This window comes from Tenrec ecaudatus, chromosome 14 (genome assembly GCF_050624435.1).
Source record: "Tenrec ecaudatus isolate mTenEca1 chromosome 14, mTenEca1.hap1, whole genome shotgun sequence".
Lineage (NCBI taxonomy): Eukaryota > Metazoa > Chordata > Mammalia > Afrosoricida > Tenrecidae > Tenrec > Tenrec ecaudatus.
The window spans coordinates 49,936,597-49,949,693 of record NC_134543.1 but is presented as its reverse complement, the minus strand read 5'-3'; the positions used below and the strand labels follow the sequence as shown (position 1 = coordinate 49,949,693).

The 13,097-nt window shown below is 42.7% G+C and overlaps 1 protein-coding gene and 1 pseudogene across 3 annotated transcripts in view; both read left to right on the top strand.

Annotated features, from left to right (window-relative positions):
* The window catches only part of FBXO34 (F-box protein 34), a 75,123-nt gene that overhangs the window by 23,909 nt on the left and 38,117 nt on the right, over positions 1–13,097 (top strand). The gene's annotated exons all lie outside the window — the stretch shown is intronic.
* LOC142427062 (U7 small nuclear RNA) lies at positions 7,211–7,307 on the top strand (annotated as a pseudogene).

Sequence of the window (13,097 nt, the reverse complement as noted above, 5' to 3'; positions counted from 1 at the left end):
CTTTACCCTCCAACCCCCAGCCAGAACAGACTCCAGGCTGCCCTCTGAGCTGAACAAGTCACTCTTGTGCCAGAGTCACATTGAAGACCCTGGGGAGTATAGAAGATAGTTCCCCAAAGATAAAACATGGTGATGTTGCCTTTGCCCACCCCCCCCCTCCCAATTACCAGTGGCCTTGGTTTTTCTTACATAACCACCTGAAAACGTTAAACCTTTTTTTTTTTTTAACAATTTATTGGGGCTCATACAATTCTTATCACAATTCATACATATACATACATCAATTGTTTAAAGCACATCCATACATTCCCTGCCCCAACGTTAAACCTTTTAAAAAGAAAAAATGTCTCAAAATTGTAGCATTGCCTTTTCAAATCTTGTTATTTCACTCTGCACACTTTATTGAGAAAAACTTCAGCTAAACTGACGTGAGGATCGTGTGTCACACCAAACATGAGGTTCTTCTCCAGGACTGGTTTCTCCTGGAAACAAGTCCGAAGTCTGAGAGACAGAAGTGCCATCCTCCTTGCGTCTGAGGAACATCCCGGCTGTACTTCCTCCAGGAAAGAGGGCTCTGTCTTCTGGTCCTCAGTGGTCCTCCTCAGCACCACAGTTGAAGGGCAGCGGTTGGTTCTTCTGCGGCCTGCCTCACTCGGCGCTCGTGCTCACATGCACATGCGGCGCTGGAAAACCCCATGCGTGGGCCCCAGTACCTTCCTCCTCAAAGCAGTGTCCTTGCTTCTCACCTCATGAACGAGGTCATGGGCAGCAGAATTAGCTGATGCAATGCATGGCTCCATCTCTTATTGACTGCTGCTGCTTCTAGCCATTAGGTTATCGGTAATTGCCCATAGGGCTTTCAGTGGCTAATGCCTCTGAAGTGTTCAGTGTATCCCTTCTTTGCAGTCTGTTCTTAGTCCGGAAGCTCCACTGAAAACTTGCGCTTTTTTTGGGGTTTTGGTTTTTGAGGTGACCCTGCAGGTATTGGCAGTCCCAGTGATAGAGCACTCAGCATCACAATAGCGTCAAGCTACCACAGTGCAGGAACCTGTGGGGCCAGTCCTGCCGCTGGGGTGGGGGTGGGGGGGTTGCAGGCTAGGAAGGTGAATTTTGAGTGACTCCATGTTCAAGTTGGTTTTCCTGTGTTCGTACTCTGGGAGTAGGACTCTAGCTTGAAAACCACTTAGGGCATCGCTTCGTTGCTGGCTGATGGCCTTCTTCTTGGATGAGGAAGCTTAGGTTGATTTGGTTCCATTCTGGTTCCTTGGTAGGCGATTTTAGTATTGTTGTTTTTCATCTTTGTTGGGAAATTTTCCTGTGATCCGTTTTGTGTGGGTCTCTCTATTCAGTGCTCTCATTTAATCTATAAAAGACTTGTAATGGGGCAGGGAATGTGCAGATGTGCTTTATACAATTGATGTATGTATATGTATGGATTGTGATGAGTGGTATGAGCCCCTAATAAAATGTTAAAAAAAAAAAAAGACTTGTAACATTTAGCTTTGAAAATTCCTGGTTTTTTTGAAATTTTTACTGTTTTTTTCTGTTAATTTTGGGATTCCTGTTAGTTGGACCGCTGCTTTTTTCCCTCCTTATGATAGCTTTTGTCTGTTTTTGCCTGCTCTTTAGAAAGACTTCATCTCCCCCTTGAAAATCAGCTGTTTTGTTCCCAGGATCCCTGAGTCACTCTCTTTCCTTTTCATAGCGTGTTCATCTTGAGTGCTTCTCGGGATCTCAGAGCCTGTTAACAAGTTCTGGACTGCCCTGAAGGCGCCCTGGTGGCACAGTGGGTTAGAGTCCTGCAGAGTCAGTAGTTTGAACCCAACAGCTGCCGGGGGAGGGGGGGGAGAAAGAGAAGGCTTTTTACTCCCAGAAAGCTTGACAGCCTCCAAAACCCCAAAGGGCAGTCTGCTGTGCCCTGTCGGGTCACTGTGAGTAGGAGCCCACTAGATGGTGGTGAGGTGTTTTTTTTTAATGGGGATGGGGGTGGGGTTGGGGGAGGTGTTTGGTCAGATTTGTGCCTCTTTGTTTCCGTGTCTTTTATATTCATAAATGCTTGGTTCTGATTTGACTAATAAAATTTAGGAATGAGGCAGTATATAAAAACGAGTGGACTTTTTCACGAGCACAGAATGTGTCCATTTGTAAGCTTTGCACAAGGGCAGTTAGGGACCTCCCCTCCCTACCCCCCCCCCCCATTATTTTTGTTAAGTGGGTGAATGCCTATGATAGTGGTGCTGACCTTTTTCTGTTTAATTTCAATTTCAATTTTTTTCCTTGACGACTGTGAAGGGGGTGTGTCCATGATCCAAGGTCTAGAAATGCTTGAATAGTCACGTTTCCTGTATTTTAGAATGAAATGTTTCAGAGGGAAGAAGGTAGCACAGAACAGCCCAGATGGTCTGTTCTCAAATTCTGATTCCGCCACTTACTGGTTAGTGCCCCCCTGACCCTTCCTTCCTTCTGTGCCTCGGTTTTTCCGTCAGTAACATTTACACCGTAGCTCTCCCTACCAACCTCTTAGAGTTGTTACTTAAAGGATTAAGCTCGTTAAAGCAAATTTTATATGGCTCTATAGTGAGCTTTTAGGAAGTATGACCTACCCTACCAATAACAGTGATGATGTAGGTTAGGTATGGGGTGAGTGCCTACAATGGAAGTTTTGGTAGAGGGAGGTAATTTTATATTGTGTATTTTTCCTAGAGCTGCAAAAAACATTTAAGGTTGTGCCTCTTTTCTTTCTCTTTTGGTATCTTTACTAAAAGGATGAAATCTCTGTAGATGTGAATGTGTAAATTTTTCGTACCGTTTTTTTTGAAAGGCAACCCCTGTGAAAAGGCTTTCACTGTTGATAACTTGATAATCCTGAAGTATAGCCAGAAACCAGGAAATGAAAACAAAACTATTTTCACAACTATACACTCAACGTATGGTGAAAATCATGTGTGTGCCGGATGTTAGTGAAGCTTGCGGTTCCCAGATAGATACACACTGACAGTCTACTTACACTGCTGGGATGCCAGAAGTGTTTTTCACACATAGCAATATAGTGTAGAACTGGAACGTAATCTCACCCCCCAAAAATACTTTCTTGCTTTGAATCTGTCCACTTTGTGGTATAACTCGGGGACACCACCACCCCCGCCTGCCTCTGCCCTAAAGACAATATACCAGATTTAGAAAGATACTGATAGAGGAAAGGCAATAATAATGAAAACTTTTAAAAGGAGATCTTTGGCTTAAACCAGAATCTATTTACTCTGGTTATCTGAATGAATCCCATTGTAATTCAGGGAAAACCTGCATCAATATTCCTGTAATTCTGAATTTAATTTCAATACTATGTGTGAACGTTCCTCCCTGGTGAAGAAGAGTATGTAAGGTGCTGTGATAGTAAACCAGATATCCTTAGCCCCCCGCAGACCTCTCTTCATGTAATGACTATTAAGGAAAAGCAACCTTGTTAAGAGGAACATTTAAAATACCCCTCTTTAATACCATGGTGCAATATCTGGTACCATTATGAAGATAGTAAGGGGCCAAAGTTTCCTCCTCTGTACACTGAAGGGAACGGGGTCCACTCGGCCTTGGTAGGTTTGAGTGAGGTACTGAGTGGAAGCCTTCAGCTCGGTAGCGCAATGGAAGGGACTGTGGAGTGTTCTGGCTTCTCTAAGCATGGCCACAATGAATTGTAGCACGTGGCTGTCTTCAGCTGGCTGGGAAGCCATAGCCCGCCGCCTGTAGCGGTGGTTGGAGTTGAGAGCAGTTTCTCTCAGAGCGAGTCGCTCAGAGGCTGTGGAACAGCTGGAAAGGTGAGGTCTGTAGTGTTTTGCTCCCTGACTCTTCTGGTCCTGTCTGTTGGAGGACATTCAGAAGATGGGCACGAGAGTCCTTTTACAAGAAGAGGAACCATTAACAGGAACGCAAAGTGACAGAGGACCCCAGGGAGACAGGAAGAAGGTGCAGCTGCGGCTCCGCAGTAAGCAAGGGAGAGCTGGTAGCAGCATGTGCTATCCCAGGATCCTTAGGAGCTTCTCCAAGAGCGCGGCCTCGTCTCCCCAGCCATGAAAGAGTGAACTAGGAGGGGAGGGAAGAATGAAAGCCTTTCCCAGTCCATCATCTTGAATTACCTGAGAGAATGCCCATCAGTTAGGCTGCCTCTGCATGTTTGGTTAGGCTAGTTACTGGGGTAGAAACTGAAATGCCCTTGCTCACTTCAAGGTGTTCTCTGCATTCTGGAAAGTTCAGGGATAGTGGAATCTTCCAAGGAAATTCCCTTTAGTAATTTTTCTTTTAAGTAGTGGGAGAAGTGACAAGAGTCGTTAGAGCTTGTAAAGAGGTTACAATAGTGAGTGGTAAGGCTGTAGCTGCGGCTAATGGCTTATCACCAGGGTGGTCTTCCAAGGAACCCGTGCTTTTAGCTACTTTTCACTGCATGCCATGTTAGGCACGGCTGCAGCACACGACGGGTGGGAAAGAGCATCAGCTTTGGGTTCTTTGAACAGAGTAGGCAGTTTCTATCTATAGAATCACAATATCCTCTGTGAAATACCAGATTCAGAAATAGTGCCCTTCCCAAGGCCAAAGAGCTAAGAAGTGGACCCTAAAGGGTTTGAGCTCCATTTCCCATGAAAAATTTAAGTCATCCTGTGTATTTTTAAACTGCATGTTCAAACGTGATTGTTGTTTTGTGCACTGTTGAGCGCTGGCTCAGTGACCAGCAGCAGGACATGCCTGCTCCCGTGCGTGCCTCACCGTGGAGTTCTTCTGGAGTCCATCGCTGCAGCCCCTGGGGAGGCCTGCCCAGGGAAGATCTTGCACAGGGTCTTTTTCTAGGGACTAACGGTTTCACCCGATAGGAGGCCCAACATACAGGAGATGAGGACTTGCCATGTTCACGTCTAAGGGGCATTCTGGCTGTACTTACTCAGCATCAGATTCATTTGCTCCTCTAACAGAGGTAGAGCACCACCACTAGGATGCCTACGTACAAGAGGCCTTAAAAATATGTGAAAAGATAGAATTTAAAAGATACTGGAATGTTTTCACGAACATGTACTTTAATCGGAACTTATTTATATCACAAATGTACTCATTCGTTAGTACAAACCACCGCTAAGAAAAAGCAACGTTCTCACCCTTTTTGTCAGCCTGAGTTTTGGTAGCTGTTATTCAGCATCGCCTCGATGACAGTTAGTGCAGTGGTTTTCATTCCTTGGTCCTCTGTCATCCGTGGGTACTTGGGATTGCTGTGTGCTTTACGGCACTGGCTCTGGGGCAAAGATGGCAGGATTCTATAGCCGTACATGAACTTGCTGCATCCCCAAGCCCATATCTGCACATCTTTGCAAGTCGAAGCCGGCCAGCCTGCTAACAGGATTGGGCAAGAGGCACAAACAAAGCGTGATACTTAGGAAGATAGTAGCTGTTTAAATCTCCGTCACTCTCTTTTGAAAATCTTCAAATACAAAATTGTTCCAGGGAGGGTGTGGGCACAGGCGCTGTGATAGCAGCACTGAGTTGAATGTTTCATTGGCAAACACTTTTAAGTAACATTGTATTGTATAATGGGCTTCTGCTCTTAGCTTGTTTAAACACAAAACTCTATTTTTTTCCACTTAATGGCTTACCAATAAAGAATAATTCATGAATTATAGACTTTACTCACTGTTGGTCTGTGCTGTCTTTTTCTGTGGACCAAATAAATACCAGCCAGAAATCCATGAGTTGCTGTAATGTACCAGTTGAACAACATTAACCATTCCCTTTATGAAGTACTTGATAAGAATTCATACCCAAGGATCATAGAAAAAGAATAGGGATTTGAGCAGAAGTTTTTTTTATTAATCTTTTTATTGGGGCTCATACAACTCTTATTCATACATCAATTGAGCAAAGCACCCTTATACATTCGTTGCACTCGTCATTCTCAAAATTCACCTTCCACTTGGGTTCCTGGAATCAGCTCGGTTTCCCTTCTTTTCCCCCTCCCCCTCCCTCCCCGCTCCCCCCTTCCCCCTGGTCCCTTAATAGTTTATAAATAATTATTATATCTTAGAACAGAAGTTTTGTAAGATTACTTTCACTGGTCTCACTGCCATCAAGTTGCTTCCCCATCTGGTGACTCTTTGGGGCAGAACAGACCTGCCCCGTAGAGCCCAGCATGTAAACCACTATGCTGTCAGGACTCCTTTAAATTTACTTTTTGTTTGTGCTTTTGTTAAATGGCTTAATGAAGTGTTCCTGATTCTGATAAGCAGCATCAGAAAAGACCTCAAAAGAGACATGTGAGGGTTTTATAAAGATTAACCCCCGCACATTGAGTGCTTTTAGCATTTTGACAATTTACATGCATGTCTATTAAAGACAAAAACTGTGTTATGGATGCTATATTATCACTTCAAAGATAAAGCCTATTTTCTAATTATTTCTACCAGGAGAGAGGATTTTGTGGCATTTCCATATCCTGGCAATATGAGATTGGGGTTAGGGTAGCATTGGAAAAGGAGGGAGACTTTGGCATATATTAAATTACCTGCCAAGATTTTCTTTCAATAGTACCATGATACTATTTTTTTAACTTAGCATGCATACTTTAATTTTGAAGGATGGCAACTGCAACCTCCCCCATGAAATATTTTCATAAGTGAGCTATGCTAATTTTTCTAATGATATGCTTTTAAAAACTTGAGAAGGTAAGGTTATAAAAACATGAAGGGGTACACCCCCCCAAAAAAAACCTCCCAAATAACAATGCTCATTTGTTTTTTTTGATGTGAGGGGGATAGTATATTTGGAGATTGTTCCACCAGGTCAGACTGTTAATCAATCTTTCTATGTAGAGGTTCTGAAAAGATTGCATGACCACGTGAGCCAAAAGAGGCCTGATTTGTGGCAGACAGGGGACTCTTTGCCACCACAACAGTGCGCCTGCTCACGCAGCCATCTCGGTGCACCTGTTTTTTGCAAAGACCAGCAGGCCTCTCTCCGTGAGAACTCTTTTCGTTTATTCAAATGAAGAGGGCCATGAAAGGACGAAGATTTGAGGATGTAGAAGAGGTGAAGAAAAAAACGAGGGCGGTGCTGTCAGCCATCCAACCAGATGAATTTGAAAAATGTTTCCAAGAATGGAATCGCAGACTTGATAAATGTATTAAGTGTAGTGGAGAGTACTTTGAAGGTGGTAAGATTGTTTTATAAAAAATTTAAGGAGTGTTACAGCTCTTTTAGAATTTGTCTAGCAGGTTTTCGGGGGGGGGGGTTTGTGTGTGTGTGTTGTGTTTTGTTTGTTTTTTCCGGAAACCTCACCTCCCCCCAAAAAAATTTAAGGGAAGGGGGAACGGGGAGGGAGGAGAGAAATAAGGAGTTGATACCAAGGGCTCAAATAGAAGGCAAATGTTTTGAGAATGATAGGACAACAAATGTACAAGTGTGCTTGTCAATGGTGGATGTATGGATTGTGATGAGCCCCCAATAAAATGATTTTAAAAATTTAAATACGTAGCTTTGAAAAAGAAAAAAATTCCAGGGTTTTTTTTTTGGTGGGGGGGCTACCCCCTCAACCACCTGGGTGTTACTTGCACCAAATACTGCAAACTCAGTGGCTGGATGTAACTGAGAAGGAGGATAATGAGGAAATTAGCATCAGCCCAAAGCTGCTTGTTAGGAGGTTGCATTTGAGACACATCCACTGTCCAGCAGTGGACTTTACCAGATTTGCGCCCCAGCCATCTCTCCTTGACACTCCCTGCTTCTCTGCAGCTGCCACAGGAACATACTCAGGATTGTGGAGTTCATCGGTTAGTAACAGGTTATAATTTAGCATCAGCTTTAATTTGTAAGTAACAAGAGCCAGGGGACACTTCTTCAGGCAGGCTAGCTTCCAACCTCGGTGCTCCCACTCAGCCATGCATTGCAGGCTGGCAGGCTTCACTTAGCTGTGCCCACTGCTGACCCATATTCTTGGCCTCTGCTCAACTAAGTAACTCCGCTCTTTAGTTCCACCGATACCTGCCTGAAGGCACCCTGCTCTGCCAGGGCCTCCAGCCCATATGCCCTCAGCTCATTCCTGGCCTTTTTCTTACCAATACAATTTTCTTTTCTCCTTAAACTTCGTCATAGCAAGTCCCTGTGATTATCCTGTGTGTACTTAGAAAAATTTATCAAGATGCCCCTTTGAAATTGACCCAAACTGTAGCTATAAGCTGCTGAACTGACCTACCTGCCATGAATTTAACTGGCCTAGCAGATCCTGGTGGAAGCCTCTGTTTTCTTTTTTGTTTGATGATTGTACAACTCTTCTTTTAACATTTTATTGAGGGCTCTTAGAACTCATGTAACGATCCATACATCAATTGTATCAAGCACATTTGTACATGTTTCCATCATTATTTTCTAGATATTTACTTTTCCATTGAGCCCTTGGTGTCAGCTCCTCTTCCTTCCCCCATCCTTGTGGCCCCTTGATAAATTATAAATTATAAATTATTATTTTCATATCTTACACCGACCTGGCTCCCTTCCCCCATGGTCTCTGTTCATCCCCTTGGTGGGGGGTGGGGTTGTGTGCGGTTATGTGTCAATCATTGCAATCAGTTCCCCTTTCCTCCCATTCTACCTTCCCCCTACCCTCCTGGTATCGCTATTCCCATTCTTGTTCCTGGATTCCATGTGTTGTGAGCTCTCTCTCTCTGTGTGTGTGGTGAGCTTTTATGTCTTACCTGTACCTGTGCACATGCTTCGGTCTAGCCTACAGTGAAAGGCAGTACTAGGGTCATGATAGTGGGGGGTGAGGAAGCCTCAAGGAACCAGCGGAATATTGTATGTTTCATCGATGCTTTGCGGCACCCTGATTGACTCATCCCTTCCCTGTGACCCCTCTGTAAGGGGATGATGGCTCATTGTCTACAGATGGGCTTTGGGTCTCTGCTCCGACCCCCCTTGTTCTCAACAATATGGTTGCTTGGTTGGTTTTGGATCTTTAATGCCTGTTATCCGATCCCAGTGACGCCTCATGATTGCACAGACTGGCGTGCTTCTTCTATGTGGGTTTGTTGCTTCTCTGTTAGAAGGCCACTTGTTTTAACTTCAAGCCTTTAAAACTCCAAACATTTTATCTTTTGATAGCCAGGCACCATCTGCTTTCTTCACATTTGCTTTTGCACCCATTTTCTCGTCAGCAATTGTGCTGGTGGGAGAGCATCACTGAATGCCAGTTTGTTAGAACAAAATGTTGCATTGTGGGAGGGTATGAGCAGAGGCCTGTAGTCCATCCACTTCCTCGGTGTGCTGACATATAAATATATGTACATAGGCCAATACCTCTAGTTTTATGAACTAATATATTTATATATGTACACACCTATGCTTATACCTCTATCCATATCTTTGCTTCCTAGATCATTCCTCTGTTTCCTGTCACCTTCTTACCCTGCCTCACCCTACCTGCCACCTTTGAGTAATTCCTCTCAAAAAGCCGCTGTTTTTGATTGCACCTTGCTCTCCAGCTTGTGTTGATAACCCTGATTAACGTGTGTTCTGTGAAGGCGTAGTGAAGCGGGCTGGCGTTAGTGTGAAGCCCTGTGGCACCGAGTGAGCTGAGAGTGGCTGCAGTCGCGATTCTTGCTTACAAGTGAAAATGTGATACGATCCCAACTTCAGCAGTTTTCGCCTCAGGGTGAAGTCTGTGGTCTTCTCCCATCACTCTTTGGACTTTAGCCACCTCTTTTGCCCTGGTTGACAGTCTTCCTTCTCATGGTTCATCTTTGAGGTCTTCTTGGCCTTCTTTAAAACACTCAATCCATCTGAAAACGGTGATTTACATAGGGCACCATTTCCATGAACTTGCTGCAAAGCGTCAGTCATTTGGGAATATGTCTACTTTCAAATGTTCTTAACCCCGACCTCAAAGTTGTTTTCCATGGCAAAAAAAGTGCCTCTTTTTTTTGAAGGCACTATTGAGGTGAAGCTAAGTACATGCCTGAGAGAACTTAGCTGCAGCCATCCACTGCGTAGAGACATGCTTAGACATTTTGTTTGGAACAAACCATGTGCCCTCTTAAATTCTCCTCGGTTTCTGTATGCTTGGAATTTGTATATTTCATCCTGTCCCATACCACTGAGAAGGAATCCAGGGCAGGATGGACATCCAGGGTGTGTACTGGTAGTCATTGTCTGCCCTGTGGCCGTCATAATAGCAGTGACTGGTGTGTCTCACTCCTATCTCCCTCTTCCTGATGGTAATGAGGCTCCTCAGCCTTGGCCGGAAGCCATTCTCCTTAGCTTTGCATGGTCTCCACCAGTCCTTTCTTGGGAGTTGACAGAACGTGATTCGAAAGCCTGTGCAAAAGCACTTTATTAAGTCATACCATATGAAACATATTGATATGCTAGTGAAGATCAAGGATTGGAGCCTTCAGTTCAATAAAAAGAAAGCAAAATTCCTGACAACAGGACCAATAGGTAACATCATGGTAAATGGGAAAGGTAGAAATTGTCGAGGATTTCCTCTTGCTTGGATCCACATTCAATGCTCATGGAAGCAGCAATCAGTAGATCAACCGAAACATTGCTTTGGGTAAATCTGCTCCACAAGACCTCTTGAAAGGATTGAAAAACAAGGATGTTACTTTGAAGGCTAAGGCACCTGAACCAAGCTTTGGTATTTTCAGTCACCTCATCTGCATGTAAAAGTTGGACTGTGAGTAAGGAATACTGAAGAAAAATCGACGCATTTGAATTATAGTGCAAAGAATATTGAAAGTACCCTGGACTGCCAAAAGAACAAACTGATCTGTCTTGGAAGGAGTACAGCTAGACTGCTCCTTAGAGGCAAGGATGGAGAGATCCGTCTTGGTGAAGTGGAGGGGCAGTGACAAAAGGAAGACCTTGACAAGATGGATTGGCACAGCGGCTGCAACAATGGGCTCCCTCAAACATACGAACAATTGTGAGGATGGCTCAGGAGCCAGGTGGTGTTTCATTCTGTTGTGCATAGGATTACTATGAGCCCAGCAGTACATTATATATATAACATGATTATAGATAATATATAACTTTATAAATCATTTTATTGGGGGCTATTGCAGCTCATATAACAATCTATGCATTCATTGTATCAAGCACTTTTGTACATACGTTGCCATCATCCTTTCCAAAACATTTTCTTTGTACTTGAGCCCTTGGTACTAACAGTTTTTGTTAGTACCAAATTTGTAGTAAAAGTTTTAACAATTTTTGAAGAGAGAAAATTGGCACTTCAAAAGTGAGTTATTTTCTTGACAAAATACCTGTCTGGGAGTCATGTTCTTTTGTTTTTACTAAATTGATGTTAGAAGAAAATTTTAATATGAGAAGTATCCTCACAGTGTAATAAGCAATTGTAGGTACTTGGATAGACCTCAGTCAGGATCATGCAAGAAAACTCAAAGGATTAAACTAAATCTTGAAGGAATATAACTGTTTTTTATTTAACTTTTAAAAATAACACACAATTTAAAACCAAACTCACAGCTCTTGAGTTGATTATGACTCATAGCGACCCTGTAAGATAGTGTGCCTGTGGTTTTCTGAGGCTGTAAATCTTTATGAATGGGCAATTAAGACTTCAGTTAGAGAAAAGATGGTTTTGCTGTGTGTTTGTATGTAGTAAGCAAGATTGTGCATCAGAAGAAATTAAGCAGTCTGGTACCTTGTAAAGGCACACAAAGGAGAGACTGGCATTTGGATTCCTTGCTTAGTTACAATGATGTGTCTACTGGTAAATGAGGTGATGTGTGTTCTTGGTTCTCACAAAACTGGCACTGGCTCTGTATTTCCACTTGTGACTCCTAGCTTTTGCTATGGCAACTTCATTCTGTCAAAAACTTTTAAACCATCTGCCAGGCCTTGAGTGCTTCCCTTTTTATGTTGAGAAGAACAGATTAGCTCCAGGACTTGGAGCCCTGTCCCTCAGGACATGAACACACACCACATGAACACACACCATCACTATTGTTTTTGGCCATGAACATCTTCAGAATATATGATTCGGGGTACTAGTAATAATGTGTCTTATATGTCATTTGTGTGTGTGTGTGTGTGTGTAGGGGGGTAGAATTGTTCTATCAATTTTTAAGTAATCTCCAATTGTTATCAACCACTTTACTGTGAACTAAAATAGTTTTATTAAAAAATGAATTTTCTTTGATTCGTGGTACTCAGTTCATTGAAAATGAACATCCTCAACTGTAGTTTCCACAAATACCAAGAGAGAGCAAGGCTCATGCAGTGCCAACTAGGGAACATGAGTTGAGAGCGTGATTGAGATGGAATGATTTATTAGTGCTTAATTAGCTGGTATTTTCTTTTGACCTTTAATAAGTATGTTCTAAGTAACAAAATGGGATGGTTTTGTCCATTTAAGATGTTACTAGTTTATTTAAGAAATAAGTATATCCCTCTAAATATGTGATTCAGAAAAGGTTTGCTACGGTGTCTTTATTATATATAAACAGATTCTCCCCTAAAGGATTGTATTGTCCATTTAGAGACAAAGAGGAAAATATAGAAACCAGTAAACAAAATCTGGCTTTGGGCAGGTTTTAAAAAACACTATTCTGAAAAAAAAAATCAAACACAACAACAACACTATTCTGGCAGGTATACAATATCTTGCCTCATTCTCATCCAAGTGGCCTCAATCTTACAAATAATGATTTTTTTTTTTTTAGGTTAAAAGGTAAGTCACTATAAGTAGCTAGTAATTTAGGGGCCAATCCATTTTATTTGCTTTGTTAATCTCCTTCGATTTAGATTATACTCTATGAAACTGGTTACTTTTTAAAAATTTAAATCATTTCATTGGGGGCTCATACAACTCTTATCACAATCCATACATACATCAATTATGTAAAGCACATTTGTACATTTGTTGCCATCATCCTCAAAACATTTGCTTTCTACTTGAGCCCTTGGTATCAGCTCATTTTTCTCCCCTCCCTTCCTGATCCCCCTCCCTCATGAACCTTTGATAATTTATAAATTATTATTATTTTGTCGTGTCTTTACATTGTCTGACATCTCCCTTCACCCACTTTTCTGTGTTGTCTGTCCCCCAG